The following is a 16,144-nucleotide window of genomic DNA, read 5'->3' as shown; positions in this document are numbered from 1 at the left end:
TATATACTATATATAGAAGGAGATGACATACAGGTATATACTATATATAGGAGATGACATACAGGTATATACTATGTACAGGGAGATGACACACAGCAGGTATATACTATATACAGGGGAGATGACATACAGGTATATGCTATATACAGGAGATGACATACAGGTATATACTATATACAGGAGATGACATACAGGTGTATACTATATATAAGGGAGATGACAAACATGTATATACTGAGGTGAAAATGAGAGGTGTGAGGTGAAATCCCCGTGGAGTGATCGGAAAATGACAGATGTGAGGTCGAAATGACAAGTGTTAGGGGGGAATGAGAGGAGTGAGGGAGAAAATGAGAGTTGTGAGGGAGAAAATGAGAGATGTGAGGGGGAAAATGAAAGATGTGATTGGGAAAATGAGAGGCGTGATGGGAAAATAAGAGAAGTGAGGTGCTATAACTAACCACAGATATTTACTATGCCCAGGCAACGCCGGGCTCTTCAGCTAGTACAGTATATGGGCATAGAGGTGTTTGAAAACTAAATCCATTGACACCTTTATATCTTCTCTCTGTTGCTGCATTTCCGCCAAATTAGTGTTTTCATTCTTATACAAATTCTGTGTTAACTGTTCTCTAAGCTCCGATCACTGCTGTTTAAACTCCTAAATGCTGCTGTCATAATCTGATACCGTTCCCGGCGATGGGCAGATGCCGGTGCTCTTTGACCTGATGGGTGGTCTTTTGAAGACCCTCATTATCATTTTCTTTGTGTTCCTATAAAGCCCTGGAAATAATAAAATTTACTATACAAATACACTTTTGTGATCAAAGGATGGCAAGTTCACGTCCTCAAGAGGATCGCAAAAGCGTAAAACACAAAAATATACAAAGAAAACATTTTTAAAGATACTCAAAAAATGAAAACAGGCAAAAAAAATTTAAATCAAAGTCAAAAATACTTTGTTACGGTATTTTCCAAAGTCATAAAATCATAAAATACAAAAATTAAAAATATATATATGCAGTGACGCAACATCTCCAAAAACCTGATTTATCAAAATAAATAATTATTGTATTTTTTGGATTATAAGACGCATACTCCCCCCCCCCTCAAATTGGAATGGAACATGGGGGTGCATTTTATAACCTCGAGGGGAGTGGCTGCAGTGGAGCGGAGTCACAGGAGGCAGGGTCGCTGCTGCAGGAGGCCAGCGGTAGCAGGAGTGGGGCTATGCTGCTGACCCCTGGGATGGGAGGAGGGGGGATGGCAGTGGGAGGCTACAGGTGCTGGGCTTTCAGAAAATGTCAGCGCACTTCCCATTAATTTCTCTGCAGTAGCTTTGTAAAACTGGCAGTCGAAGGTAGCACATGCACAGATTGAGATTTCAGCTCCCGAGATCTCATCTCTTGAGGTCTCAATATGCGCATGTGCCGCATCCATTTTCTTGAAGTCACTGCAGGAAAATCAATGGGAGGTGCGAGGACTCTGCCCACTGCTGACATTTTCTGAAAGCCCAAGGCCCGCAGGCTTGCACCGCCACAACCCGTGGCCCACAGCATCACCCCACTCCTGTCGCCATTGCCACCAGGTTCCTGCAGCAGCGACCCTGCCTCCTGCTCTACCGCCGCTGCACCACCATTTTATTATTTTTCTTTTACCTATTTATATCCCAAAAATTTGGGGTGCGTGCTATGGTCTGGTGTGTTATAGTCTGCGTAATACGGTATTCAATTATTTAACACATGCAATGATCACTGAAAAGCAAAAAAAAATCAAAATGTCAGAACTGCCGCTATTTGGTCACCACATTTCCAACAAAAGATGTGGATCGCCCCCAGACACAGGGCCACGCGTTCTCGGTACCGGGCCTCTCTGCTTCGGCTCTGAGGCTGTCACGGTGGCTAGACCCGGTCCGCGACCCTGCTAAGGGGCGTCCAAAAAAGGTGATGCAGTCTGTCAGGGGTTCGTGACGCCACCTGTGGTGTTCGGTCAGGGTGACCGACGTTGCTGTGGGGTCCGCTGGGGTGATGGAATGGCAGCTGGATGGTATACCTTCCCACAGGTGACGTATGTCCCCAGGGCTTCCCAGTAAGGTGGATGGTGATGGTGTGAGGTGCAGGCAATAACGAGGACACAGGGTTGCAGTCTCTTTACCTCTTTACTGAAGACTTCAGGATCCTCAATCCAGAGCACGTTTAACAGGGCTATCAGAGACCGGTCGGTCCGATGGGCACTTCCAAAGTTTCCCTCGCAGATGGAAATCGTTGCCCACCACTAGCGCCTGTGTGTTGTAGTCCTACCCTGCTGAGCATTCGGAATAGTCCTCACAACTGCTATTCTCGTTCGTTCGTTCTCTACAGCTCTCTTTCTCTTTAGTTCCAGATGTTATTAGTTTCTCGTCCCCCAGATATGTTATGGCTAGGACGCACCCGTATGACGGGAAGGCCTGGAGGTCTTCCGGAACCCTAGAGACGCCCCTCTCCCACTGTTGCCCCCTATGTCTTTGTAGGAAATTTAAGGTAGACAGCCAACCTATAATTAACTGTCCTGCGGAGTTCAAAGTAAGGCCTAGAGTAAGTTACTCCCGCGGTGTTCCGGCCACCAGCTACGCACCTCAGTAGGATGTTGCCTCGATCTCACGGCACGACTCCTACTGGTATTCCCTTTTGCTTGATCTCGTTTACACTGTTCCACAATATCCTTCCTTTCGTGTCTTTCTTAGGATACCGCCGCAAGGTAGTGCAGGCGCGGTTCCGTTAAGTTCTGTTCTGTTCGCTAGGCATCTGCCAGGTTCCCACGCCTGACAGGGACCCCCCCTGTGTCTTCTCCCTGCAACACCCTCTGCCACCGGTGGTTGCCTGAATCCAACCCAGTCAGCTTCTGACTAACTTCCTCCCCAACCCCTAGTTTTACCAGTGTGAGGAGTGGCCCAATAAATCAAGCCTTTTTCTCCCCCTAGTGGCCGGAGTGTGAAGTGTAATGTGTTCTGGTGATACCTGGTCAGGAGAACTCCTTTAGTGCCATCAGACGTACCATCACTCCCCTTAGTGGCAGAGTGTCATACTGCAACGACCAGATCTCTGGGGCGCTGCACTCCCCCCCGGTTAAATCCAGTACTCCTGGACTGGGAAGAAGAACAACAATACATAGCAGCAAAAGACATAAAAAAAATTTGAAATGCTAAAACAAGTAAATAGAACCATGCTTCCCTTTATGGGAGGTGAGGACACTTGAACGTTACAAACAAAATTAAATATTTTTAAATAACAGGTTGACTATAAATAACTCTCAGTACCCAGCCGGGTATTCTACCAAGTGCAAACTTCGAACAAGAAGTTAACCTTTCCTTTAAGGGCGTATACGCTGAACCCACTAAAGGCCTACTATAAAATACTTATATAAATAACTCAACTTTTCTTTCTGTTCTAGCTTCACCAATACAGGACCGCCTAGCTCCTTGGCTGGGCCTACTGTCATTGTACCGACCTTCATTCTACGGTTCTCAGGAGGACTCTCTCTCTAACCCCTACGGGTTCACTTCAAGCTTTCCTGTCCTCAATCTTTATTAAAATTATCAAACTTTATTAACTTTAAACATTATTAACATTTCGATCTTGTCTAAGGCAACATGTCAACATTCCCTTTAAGAGGGACCCAAGTCTCTAGAAAGTAGTGCAGATTCTCTCTGTCTGCAAGTCCACTGAAAGCAAGACCCTCTGCGTCATGTCCTGAAGCATTATCTTCGCAAAGTCTTCTTTCGCTTGTAAAACCAGTAGGGAGCACCTTTAAGAAGGTGCAAACTATATACAAAAACAGTTTTGCATCATTCACCGTCCATGATCCGGCAGTCTTTGGAAACAATGATGAACAAACAAAAAGAAGAGGGATCCCGGGTAAACAAAGGGATCCCTAGGAGTTAAATGGACACTGTCACCTGAATTTGGAGGGAAAAATCTTCAGCCATGGAGGCGGGGTTTTTGGGTGTTTGATTCACCCTTTCCTTACCCGCTGGCTGCATGCTGGCTGCAATATTGGATTGAAGTTCATTCTCTGTCCTCCGTAGTACATGCCTGCACAAAGCAATCTTGCCTTGCACAGGCGTGTCCTATGGAGGACAGAGAATGAACTTCAATCCAATATTGCAGCCAGCATGCAGCCAGCGGGTAAGGAAAGGGTGAATCAAACATCCAAAAACCCCGCCTCCATGGCTGAAGATTGTTCCCTCCAAATTCAGGTGACAGTGTCCCTTTAACCCTGGACGGGTTTTAAGCAGCAGCAAGAAACAGTTAACTATTTACATTTTTCGGGCCTCCGAGGTTTAGTGCTGTAATAGGTGACACGACATCAGCCAGTGGTGACCACGTCCCGGTCGGGGAAGGTCTGGCCCTGTGTCATCGTCCAGCACCGTCTCCATAGAATCAGTAGCGGTCTGGGTACGAGCGGTGATACCGGTGGCAGACTCCGCAGGCAGGACACCACACGCCGGGGTGGTAGCGCTGGGTCCGGCGGGGTCGGGGTTCAGTGGAGTCCCGCCACCAGTTTCGGTCGTGATCGTAGATGGCGCGACCACTAGCGCACAGCGTTTGACTCTCTTAGCATACCACCCTCGCTCACTCCAGTGGCAGGTGTAGGTCACATGGTCCCCTCTGTACAAGTTTCGGAGTGGAGGTACACTGTGGGACTGGGGTTCCACGTTGCAGCTAGTCACATAGACCTCGGTCAGCAGCCCTGGCTCTAATATGAAGCCACAACCCCTCCCCTGGTGGAAGGCCAGCACAATCCCCTGTTTTATCAAACTCTCAGGGCAGCAATTGACGAGGGGCACCCGTTCCTCTGGTCGAACAGTCTGTTCCATTCGTTCCCGGTCTTCCCATTGTGAAATCAAACTTTGTCTATACTGATCCCAGGTGAGCCTGATGACGTAGGAGCCTGTTGTGAATTCTGTTGTCGAACTCCCTCCTGTGGTCGTGAATGGTACTTCGGCGAGTTCTGTCTATGGGCTCCCTCTGGTGGCTGTGAGTGAAGCTGCTGCTTCTGAGGTTCCTTACACAGGTGACGTGGTTTATCCTTTGGTTGACTGCTCTATTTAACTCCTCTCAGATCGTTACTCCATGCCAGCTGTCAATGTTTTTGCATTGGTTCAGTTCGCTCCTGGATCTCTCTGGTGACCTGCCTTCTCCTGCAGAAGCTAAGTTCCTGATAGTCAATATTTGTTCATTGTTTTCTTGTCCAGCTGGTTTTCATGATTTTGTCTTGCTAGCTGGAAGCTCTGGGATGCAGAGTAGTCCCTCCGCGCCGTGAGTCGGTGCGGAGGTCTTTTTTGCACACTCTGCGTGGTCTTTTGTAGGTTTTTGTGCTGATCGCAAAGTTACCTTTCCTATCCTCTGTCTATTAAGTAAGTCTGGCCTCCCTTTGCTGAAACCTGTTTCATTTCTGCGTTTGTGACTTTCATCTTTACTCACAGTCAATATATGTGGGGGGCTTCCTTTACCTTTGGGGAATTTCTCTGAGGCAAGGTAGGCTTTATTTTCTATCTCTAGGGCTAGATAGTTCTTAGGCTGTGACGAGGCGCCTAGGTCTGGTCAGGAGCGCTCCACGGCTATTTTTAGTGTGTGTGATAGGATTAGGGCTTGCGGTCAGCAGAGCTCCCACATCCCAGAGCTCATCCTGTATGAGGTTTAACTATCAGGTCATTCCAGGTGCTCCTAACCACCAGGTCATAACAGTACAGCTGGCCCAAAGTATTAATGCATCTCAATAGAGCGATAAGAGAACTTCTGAGACCATTTTTTTTTCTTTGCACTGTGTTTTGTCTTTCTTTTCCCCTAGACCTTTGGGTGGTTCAGGACACAGTTGTAGATATGGACATTCAAGGTCTGTCTGGATGTATGGATCATCTCTCTGCAAGGGTACAAAACATTCAAGATTTTGTGGTTCAGAATCCTATGTTAGAGCCTAAAATTCCTATTCCTGACTTATTTTCTGGGGATAGATCTAGGTTCTTGAATTTCAAAAATAATTGTAAACTGTTTCTAGCTTTGAAACCCCGCTCCTCTGGTGACCCCGTTCAACAGGTAAAAATCATTATTTCTTTGTTACGTGGTGACCCTCAAGACTGGGCATTTTCCCTTGTGCCAGGAGATCCGGCATTGCATGATGTTGATGCGTTTTTTCTGGCGCTTGGATTGCTTTATGATGAACCAAATTCAGTGGATCAGGCAGAGAAAATCTTGCTGGCTTTGTGTCAGGGTCAGGATGAAGCGGAGGTGTACTGTCAGAAGTTTAGAAAGTGGTCTGTGCTTACTCAGTGGAATGAATGTGCCCTGGCGGCAATTTTCAGAAAGGGTCTTTCTGAAGCCCTTAACCCCTTCAAGTCGCGGCCCTTTTTCATTTTTGCGTGTTCGTTTTTCGCTTCCCTCGTTCCCAGAGCCATAACTTTTTTATTTTTCCGTCAATATGGTCATGTGAGGGCTTATTTTTTGCGGGACAAGTTGTACTTTTTAACGACACCATTGGTTTTACCATGTCTTTTACTAGAAAACGGGAAAAAAATTCCAAGTGCGGTAAAATTGCAAAAAAAGTGCAATCCCACACTTGTTTTTTGTTTGGCTTTTTTGCTAGGTTCACTAAGTGCTAAAACTGACCTGCCATTATGATTCTCTAGGTCATTACGAGTTCATAGACACCTAACATGACTAGGTTATTTTTTATCTAAGTGGTGAAAAAAAATTCCAAACTTTGCTAAAAAAAAAAAAAAAAAAAAAAAAAAAGGGCCATTTTCCGATACCCGTAGCGTCTCCATTTTTCGTGATCTGGGGTCGGATGAGGGCTTATTTTTTGCGTGCCGAGCTGATGTTTTTAATGATACCATTTTTGCGCAGATATGTTCTTTTGATCGCCCGTTATTGCATTTTAATGCAATGTCGCGGCGACCAAAAAAACGTAATTCTGGCGTTTCGGATTTTTTTCTCGCTACGCCGTTTAGCGATCAGGTTAATGCTTTTTTTTAATTGATAGATCGGGCGATTCTGAACACGGCGATACCAAATACGTGTAGGTTTGGGTTTTTTTTTATTGTTTTATTTAGGATGGGGCGAAAGGGGGGTGATTTAAACTTTTATATTTTTTATATTTTTTTCATATTTTTAAAAACATTTTTTTTTTACTTGTGCCATGCTTCAATAGCCTCCATGGGAGGCTAGAAGCTGGCATAGCCTGATCGGCTCTGCTACATAGCAGCGATCATCAGATCGCTGCTATGTAGCAGAAATGCAGGTGTGCTGTGAGCGCCGACCACAGGAGGGCGCTCACAGCAGACCTGCATCAGTAACCATAGAGGTCTCAAGGACCTCTATGGTTACCTTCCTGATGCATCGCCGACCCCCGATCATGTGACGGGGGTCGGCGATGACGTCATATCCGGCCGCCCGGCCGGATGCGGTAGTTAAATGCCGCTGTCTGTGTTTGACAGCGGCATTTAACAGGTTAATAGCGGCGGGTGAATAGCGATTTCACCCGCCGCTATTGCGCGCACATGTCAGCTGTACAAAACAGCTGACATGTCGCGACTTTGATGTGGGCTCACCGCCGGAGCCCACATCAAAGGGGGATTCACGGCATGCGCAGTAGATGTACGGCGCATGTCGTGAAGGGGTTAAGGATGCCATGGTGGGATTTCCCACGCCTGCTGGTCTGAATGAGTCTATGTCTTTGGCCATTCAGATCGATCGGCGCATGCGTGAGCGCAAAGCTGTGCACCATCTGGCGGTATTCTCTGAGCATAGGCCTGAGCCTATGCAGTGTGATAGGACTTTGACCAAAGCTGAACGGCAAGAACACAGACGTCAGAATGGGCTGTGTTTTTACTGTGGTGAATCCACTTATGCTATCTCCGATTGTCCTAAGCGCACTAAGCGGTTCGCTAGGTCTCCCACCATTGGTACGGTACAGTCTAAATTTCTTTTGTCCGTTACTCTGATTTGCTCTCTGTCGTCCTATTCTGTAATGGCATTTGTGGATTCAGGCGCTGCCCTGAATTTGATGGACTTGGAGTTTGCTAGGCGCTGTGGTTTTTTCTTGGAGCCCTTGCAGTATCCTATTCCATTGAGAGGAATTGATGCTACGCCTTTGGCCAAGAATAAGCCTCAGTATTGGACTCAATTGACCATGTGCATGGCTCCTGCACATCAGGAGGATATTCGCGTTTTGGTGTTGCATAATCTGCATGATGTGGTCGTTTTGGGGTTGCCATAATCCAGTGTTGGATTGGAAATCTATGTCTGTGTCCAGCTGGGGTTGTCAGGGGGTACATGGTGATGTTACATTGCTCTCAATTTCACCTTCAACTCCTTCTGAAGTCCCTGAGTTTTTATCAGATTACCGGGATGTATTTGAAGAGCCCAAATCTGGTGCCCTACCTCCTCATAGGGATTGCGACTGTGCTATTGATTTGATTCCTGGTAGTAAGTTTCCTAAGGGCCGACTGTTTAATTTATCTGTGCCAGAGCACGCCGATATGCGGAGTTATATAAAGGAATCCTTGGAGAAGGGTCATATTCGTCCGTCGTCGTCACCATTGGGAGCAGGGTTCTTTTTTGTGGCCAAGAAGGATGGTTCTTTGAGACCTTGTATTGATTACCACCTTTTTAATAAGATCACAGTCAAATTTCAGTATCCTTTGCCGCTGCTGTCTGATTTATTTGCTCGGATTAAGGGGGCTAGTTGGTTCACCAAGATAGATCTTCGTGGTGCGTATAATCTTGTTTGAATTAAACAGGGTGATGAATGGAAGACTGCATTTAATACGCCCGAGGGCCATTTTGAGTACCTGGTTATGCCATTCGGGCTTTCTAATGCTCCATCTGTGTTTCAGTCCTTTATGCATGACATCTTCCGAGAGTACCTGGATAGATTCATGATTGTATATTTGGATGACATTTTGGTCTTTTCGGATGATTGGGAATCTCATGTGAAGCAGGTCAGAATGGTGTTCCAGGTCCTTCGTGCGAATTCCTTGTTTGTGAAGGGGTCAAAGTGTCTTTTTGGAGTTCAGAAGGTTTCATTTTTGGGTTTCATTTTTTCCCCTTCTACTATAGAGATGGACCCTGTTAAAGTTCAGGCCAATTACGATTGGACTCAGCCGACATCTGTGAAGAGCTTGCAGAAGTTCCTGGGCTTTGCTAATTTTTATCGTCGCTTCATCGCTAACTTTTCCAGTGTTGCTAAGCCGTTGACTGATTTGACCAAGAAAGGTGCTGATGTGGTCAGTTGGTCCTCTGCGGCTGTAGAGGCTTTTCAGGAGTTGAAGCGTCATTTTACTTCTGCCCCTGTGGTGTGCCAGCCCGATGTTTCGCTCCCTTTTCAGGTGGAGATTGATGCTTCTGAAATTGGAGCAGGGGCTGTTTTTTCGCAAAGAAGTTCTGATGGCTCGGTGATGAAACCCTGTGCCTTTTCTAGAAAATTCTCGCCTGCTGAGCGCAATTATGATTTGGGCAATCGGGAGTTGTTGGCCATGAAGTGGGCATTCGAGGAGTGGCGACATTGGCTTGAAGGAGCTAAACATCGCGTGGTGGTCTTGACGGATCACAAGAATTTAACTTATCTCGAGTCTGCCAAACGGTTGAATCCTAGACAGGCTCGATGGTCGCTCTTTTTCTCCCGTTTTGATATTGTGGTTTCATACCTTCCGGGATCTAAGAATGTGAATGCTGATGCCCTGTCAAGGAGTTTTGTGCCTGACTCTCCGGGTGTTCCGGAGCCGGCGGGTATTCTTAAAGAAGGGGTAATTTTGTCTGCCTGTTTGTCCCTGATAGATGGACTAGTAGAGTTATCTCGGAGATTCATTGTTCAGTATTGGCTGGTCATCCTGGAATCTTTGGTACCAGAGATTTGGTGGCTAGATCCTTTTGGTGGCCTTCTTTGTCACGGGATGTGCGTTCTTTTGTGCAGTCCTGTGGGATTTGTGCTTGGGCTAAGCCCTGCTGTTCTCGTGCCAGTGGGTTGCTTTTGCCCTTGCCGATCCCGAAGAGACCCTGGACGCATATTTCCATGGATTTTATATCTGATCTCCCTGTTTCTCAAAAGATGTCGGTCATTTGGGTGGTTTGTGATCGCTTCTCTAAGATGGTCCATTTGGTACCCTTATCTAAACTGCCTTCCTCCTCTGATTTGGTGCCATTTTTTTTCCAACATGTGGTTCGTTTGCATGGCATTCCAGAGAACATCGTCTCGGACAGAGGTTCCCAGTTTGATGGGCATTGATTTGTCTTTTTCTTCGGCTTTCCATCCTCAGACTAATGGCCAAACCGAACGAACTAATCAGACTTTGGAGACATATCTGAGATGCTTTGTTTCTGCTGATCAGGATGATTGGGTGTCTTTCTTGCCTTTGGCTGAGTTCGCCCTTAATAATCGGGCCAGTTCGGCTACTTTAGTTTCTCCTTTTTTCTGTAATTCTGGTTTCCATCCTCGTTTCTCTTCAGGGCAGGTTGAGCCTTCGGACTGTCCTGGTGTGGATGCGGTGGTGGACAGGTTGCAGCAGATTTGGACTCATGTAGTGGACAATTTGACATTGTCCCAGGAGAAGGCTCAACATTTCGCTAACCGCCGGCGTTGTGTTGGTCCCCGACTTCGTGTTGGGGATTTGGTTTGGTTGTCATCTCGTCGCGTTCCTATGAAGGTTTCCTCTCCTAAGTTTAAGCCTCGTTTCATTGGACCATATAGGATTTCTGAAGTTCTTTTTTTTTTTTGAACCAGTTGTTTTTTATTAAAGAATTCCAATAACAAAAGTAACCAATAGTCACTAATTACAATATACAAAGAAAACAATCGATTTAACCATTGGGAATGGGAAAAGTTAGGAGGGGGAGGAATGCAGATTAACAATTTATCACATATAAGATAGGTAGTGGACTACTGGCAGCTCCAACTACAAAGTGTAGAGTTTACCGTAGAACAAGACATAATGAAAATCAGGGCGATACATCAACTGTGTTATAGGTAGAGGAAATCCATGGGTCCCACCAGTTCAGAATTTTTATTTTCTGGTTCAAGTCATGCGCCAGCATAATCTCATATGCGCAGTGTAAATTTAAACGAGATATAGTCTCTTGTAGAGTCGGTAGAACCGGAGTTTTCCAATGAGCTGCTATAGTCTGACGGGCCGCTATGAGGGTGTTTGTTATGATAGGTCTTAAGCTGAGGGGGAAAGATTCCAAGTCCAAGCCAAGTAAAGCTAGAGAGGGCGTTAATACCATGGGAAGCCCCGTCAGAGATGAGAGAAGGGAGCCCACCTCAGTCCAGAACTGATTCACACCCGGACAGGACCACCACATATGAGCTTCTGAACCCGGATCAGAACATCCCTTCCAACAGAAGGGGGAGAGGGAGGATCCCGGTCCACCAAACCTTGCAATTCGAGTCGGGGTTAGGTACCAGTTAAACATAAGTTTTTTCGATTGCTCCAGATGATTAATGCAGCGCGTAAAATGAGAAGCATGACCCGAGGCTGTTAGCCATTGTTCTAAAGAAGCTGAGAAAGCAAGTCTGGACTCCCACCTACGCATATAAGGGAGTTTAGTAGTGAGACGTGATGCGAGAAGAGCTTTATAAATGATAGAAATCCCACGGCGTGCTTGACTGGGTTGTCCAAAGAGTGCTTGCAACGAGAAATTAATCTCCAGGGGATCGTAAACTGGGATTGTCACTGTATTAACCCTGCTGTTCTGTTGGTCAAAAATGACCGACTTTGAACTTCAATATTCTTTAAAATATTCAAGATGCGGCTCTGAAATCCGTGGCCGACCAACCCATCCTCATTTAAGTCAATCAACCACAAGTTTCAGAACCGCAACTTGAATACCCCAAAAAATACCAAAGTTCAAAATAGGTCTCCCCAGACCGAACAGAACAGCAGGGTTAAGAAAGTGTCGGAGCCGGAAGTAGGAAAACAAAGATGAAGGAGAGAGGGAAAATTTGGAGATTAGAGCGTTATAAGGAGGAAGACGACCCTGATCTAATAGGTCGTCAAGTAAAGATATGGGTGTGGATCCGCTGCCCCAAGTTGTAAAGGAGATCTCTCCCATAAGGGTTTCTACAGCTCGCATGGAAATATGCTTATAAAGGAAAGGGAAATGTGAGTTTTTAAATTTATGCCAAATCGAAAGAAGGTTTTGGATAGAGCGTAGGGTGGAGGGTGGAGAGAAAAAGCGAAGAAGATTCATCTCCAAAAGAAGTCTGGTCGATCCACGAGGAGCAAAACACGCCTCAATCTGTAACCATAGCGAAGTAGGAGACCCGAGCCACCAAATCCTCGCCACGTCCAGGCTAACTGATGAATGGTATGATGCAATGTCGGGAACTCCAAAGCCAGCCCTGGTAAATGGGAGGGTCAGAGTGGACATGGCGACCCGGTGTGGTTTATTACTCCAAATGAACCGACTCAGAACCGATTGGAAAAGGTTAAGATACTTTTTGGGAAAGGGAAGGGGGATGCAGCAGAGAAGGTATAGGATCTTAGGGAGGAGCATCATTTTAACAGTTTGGATTCGAGCAACCCAGGATAATTGGTGGGCAGAATATTCTGAACATAAGGGTACCGTCACACAGTGGCATTTTGATCGCTACGACGGCACAATTCGTGACGTTCGAGCGATATATCCGTGACGTTCCAGCGATCTCGCTGTGTCTGACACGCTCCTGCGATCAGGGACCCCACTGAGAATCGTACGTCGTAGCAGATCGTTTGAAACTTTCTTTCGTCGTCTAGTGTCCCGCTGTGGCGGCATGATCGCATGGTGTAACAAAGGTGTGCACGATATTGTATATGATGTGCGCATAGTAACCAACGGCTTCTACATCGCACATACGTCATGAAATTATCGCTCCAGCATCGTACATTGCAAAGTGTGACAGCAGTCTACGACGCTGGAGCGATATTGTTACGATGCTGGAGCGTCACGGATCGTGCCATCGTAGCGATCAAAATGCCACTGTGTGACGGTACCCTAACAAACGGATGGAGGAAAGTAAAGAGTTGCAGTTTTTTCTAATAATGGTTTTAATAGAGGAGATGTGGATCCCTAGGTAGCGAAAGCCATCAGTGGTCCAGCTGAAGGGAAATTGTGCAGAGAGCGCCTGTTGGGAAGATGAGGGGAGGTTGACAGGGAAGGATTTCTGAAGTTCTTAATCCTATGTCATTTCGTTTGGGTCTTCCAGCTTCTTTTGCCATCCATAATGTGTTCCATAGGTCGTTGTTGCGGAGATACGTGGTGCCTATGGTTCCCTCCGTTGATCCTCCTGCCCCGGTGTTGGTCGAGGGGGAGTTGGAGTATGTGGTGGAGAAGATTTTGGATTCTCGTGTTTCGAGACGGAAACTCCAGTACCTGATCAAGTGGAAGGGTTATGGTCAGGAAGATAATTCCTGGGGTTTTGCCTCTGATGTTCATGCTGCCGATCTTGTTCGTGCCTTTCATTTGGCTTATCCTGATCGGCCTGGGGGCTCTGGTGAGGGTTCGGTGACCCCTCCTCAAGGGGGGTACTGTTGTGAATTCTGTTGTCGAACTCCCTCCTGTGGTCGTGAATGGTACTTCTGCGAGTTCTGTCTATGGGCTCCCTCTGGTGGCTGTGAGTGAAGCTGCTGCTTCTGAGGTTCCTTACACAGGTGACGTGGTTTATCCTTTGGTTGACTGCTCTATTTAACTCCTCTCAGATCGTTACTCCATGCCAGCTGTCAATGTTTTTGCATTGGTTCAGTTCGCTCCTGGATCTCTCTGGTGACCTGCCTTCTCCTGCAGAAGCTGAGTTCCTGATAATCATTATTTGTTCATTGTTTTCTTGTCCAGCTGGTTTTCATGATTTTGTCTTGCTAGCTGGAAGCTCTGGGATGCAGAGTAGTCCCTCCGTGCCGTGAGTCGGTGCGGAGGTCTTTTTTGCACACTCTGCGTGGTCTTTTGTAGGTTTTTGTGCTGATCGCAAAGTTACCTTTCCTATCCTCTGTCTATTAAGTAAGTCTGGCCTCCCTTTGCTGAAACCTGTTTCATTTCTGTGTTTGTGACTTTCATCTTTACTCACAGTCAATATATGTGGGGGGCTTCCTTTACCTTTGGGGAATTTCTCTGAGGCAAGGTAGGCTTTATTTTCTATCTGTAGGGCTAGATAGTTCCTAGGCTGTGACGAGGCGCCTAGGTCTGGTCAGGAGCGCTCCACGGCTATTTTTAGTGTGTGTGATAGGATTAGGGCTTGCGGTCAGCAGAGCTCCCACATCCCAGAGCTCGTCCTGTATGAGGTTTAACTATCAGGTCATTCCGGGTGCTCCTAACCACCAGGTCATAACAGGAGCCCTCCTGTCAGGACCCGTCTGGTTGGAATCGGGGAGCATTCCACTCAAAGACCACCCCCCTGGGGCTCATGTCTATCGGTGTACCCAGAGGTGTCGGCAGCAGGGGCAGGATCCCCTTCATGGTGTAGAGGGCCGCCACCACAATCTCAGTAGCGGGAGACCAGTCATCAATGGGCTGGGGAGCGGTCACCGAAGCGGTTGGTGGGGCAGGGTCGCTTTTGGTACCTGCGTCTGATGTGGTTCCACCGATGTCGGTCAGCTCCGCTGACGAGGACGCTGGAGTCCGCTGCGGCCCTGACCACGGCTCCCCCGGGCGGCCTTCCAGCACAGCTCCGACTTCCATTTCCTCGCCGTCGCCGACCCCCCATCTGGAGTAGGGTGGTCTGATACCTCCTCCGGCAACTCCAGGGGATCCAGGTTCCCCTGTGACGGCAAGCACTGGTCCGGCTCCGCTGGGCTGCGGTGCTCCCGGGTCACTTTGTCGTCGTTAAGGTACCTGCTGGTCGTCAGCCCTGCTCCTTGGTCTGCAGCGGCACACACACGAGGCTCCACCATTTTCTGGGGTTTGAGCTCCTCCATTCCTGAGCTCGTCATCCTGCAGCCGTAGTCGGAGTGGGCGGAGGCTGCTGTTCGCGCCACTTTCTCGAACTCCTCCCATGACACGCCCTCCTTCTTCTCCTGCGCTCCTCGTGGCACGGCAATGGCGGCGGTTTTGGCGGGAATCATGCGACAGATAGCCGTACACAGTCTTTTCAATAAATCAGTCCAACACGTTTCAGTCACAGTTAAAAGGCACACATGACTTGCTTCTCAGGCTTAAGTACGATCCTGTTCATGACGCCAAGTTGGATCGCCCCCAGACACAGGGCCACGCGTTCTCGGTACCGGGCCTCTCTGCTTCGGTTCTGAGGCTGTCACGGTGGCTAGACACGGTCCGCGACCCTGCTAAGCAGCGTCCAATAAAGGTGATGCAGTCTGTCAGGGGTTCGTGATGCCACCAGTGGTGTTCGGTCAGGGTGACCGACGCTGCTGTGGGGTCCGCTGGGGTGATGGAATGGCAGCTGGATGGTATACCTTCCCACAGGTGACGTATGTCCCCAGGGCTTCCCAGTAGAGTGGATGGTGATGATGTGAGGTGCAGGCAATAACGAGGACACAAGGTTGCAGTCTCTTTACCTCTTTACTGAAGACTTCAGGATCCTCAATCCAGAGCACGTTTAACAGGGCTATCAGAGACCGGCCGGTCCGATGGGCACTTCCAAAGTTTCCCTCGCAGATGGAAATCATTGCCCACCACTAGCGCCTGTGTGTTGTAGTCCTACCCTGCTGAGCATTCGGAATAGTCCTCACAACTGCTGTTCTCATTCGTTCATTCTCTACAGCTCTCTTTCTCTTTAGTTCCAGATGTTACTAGGTTCTCGTCCCCCAGATATGTTATGGCTAGGACGCACCCGTATGACGGGAAGGCCTGGAGGTCTTCCGGGACCCTAGAGACGCCCCTCTCCCACTGTTGCCCCCTATGTCTTCGTAGGAAATTTAAGGTAGACAGGCAACCTATAATTAACTGTCCTGCGGAGTTCGAAGTAAGGCCTAGAGTCAGTTACTCCCGCGGTGTTCCGGCCACCGGCTACGCGCCTCAGTAGGATGTTGCCTCGGTCTCACGGCACGACTCCTACTGGTACTCCTTTTTGCTTGATCTCGTTTACACTGTTCCACAATATCCTTCCTTTCGTGTCTCTTTCTTAGGATACCGCCGCAAGGTAGTGCAGGTGCAGTTCCGTTACATTCTGCTCTGTTCGCTAGGCACCT

General features: G+C 47.7%; 1 pseudogene; it reads right to left on the bottom strand.

Annotated features, from left to right (window-relative positions):
• The window catches only part of LOC138637930 (uncharacterized), a 108,485-nt pseudogene extending 93,424 nt beyond the window's left edge, over positions 1 to 15,061 (bottom strand).
• Positions 15,062 to 16,144: the final 1,083 nt, after the last annotated feature.

Source organism: Ranitomeya imitator, chromosome 5 (assembly GCF_032444005.1).
Source record: "Ranitomeya imitator isolate aRanImi1 chromosome 5, aRanImi1.pri, whole genome shotgun sequence".
Taxonomy (NCBI): domain Eukaryota; kingdom Metazoa; phylum Chordata; class Amphibia; order Anura; family Dendrobatidae; genus Ranitomeya; species Ranitomeya imitator.
This window is presented reverse-complemented; position numbering and strand designations above follow the sequence as displayed.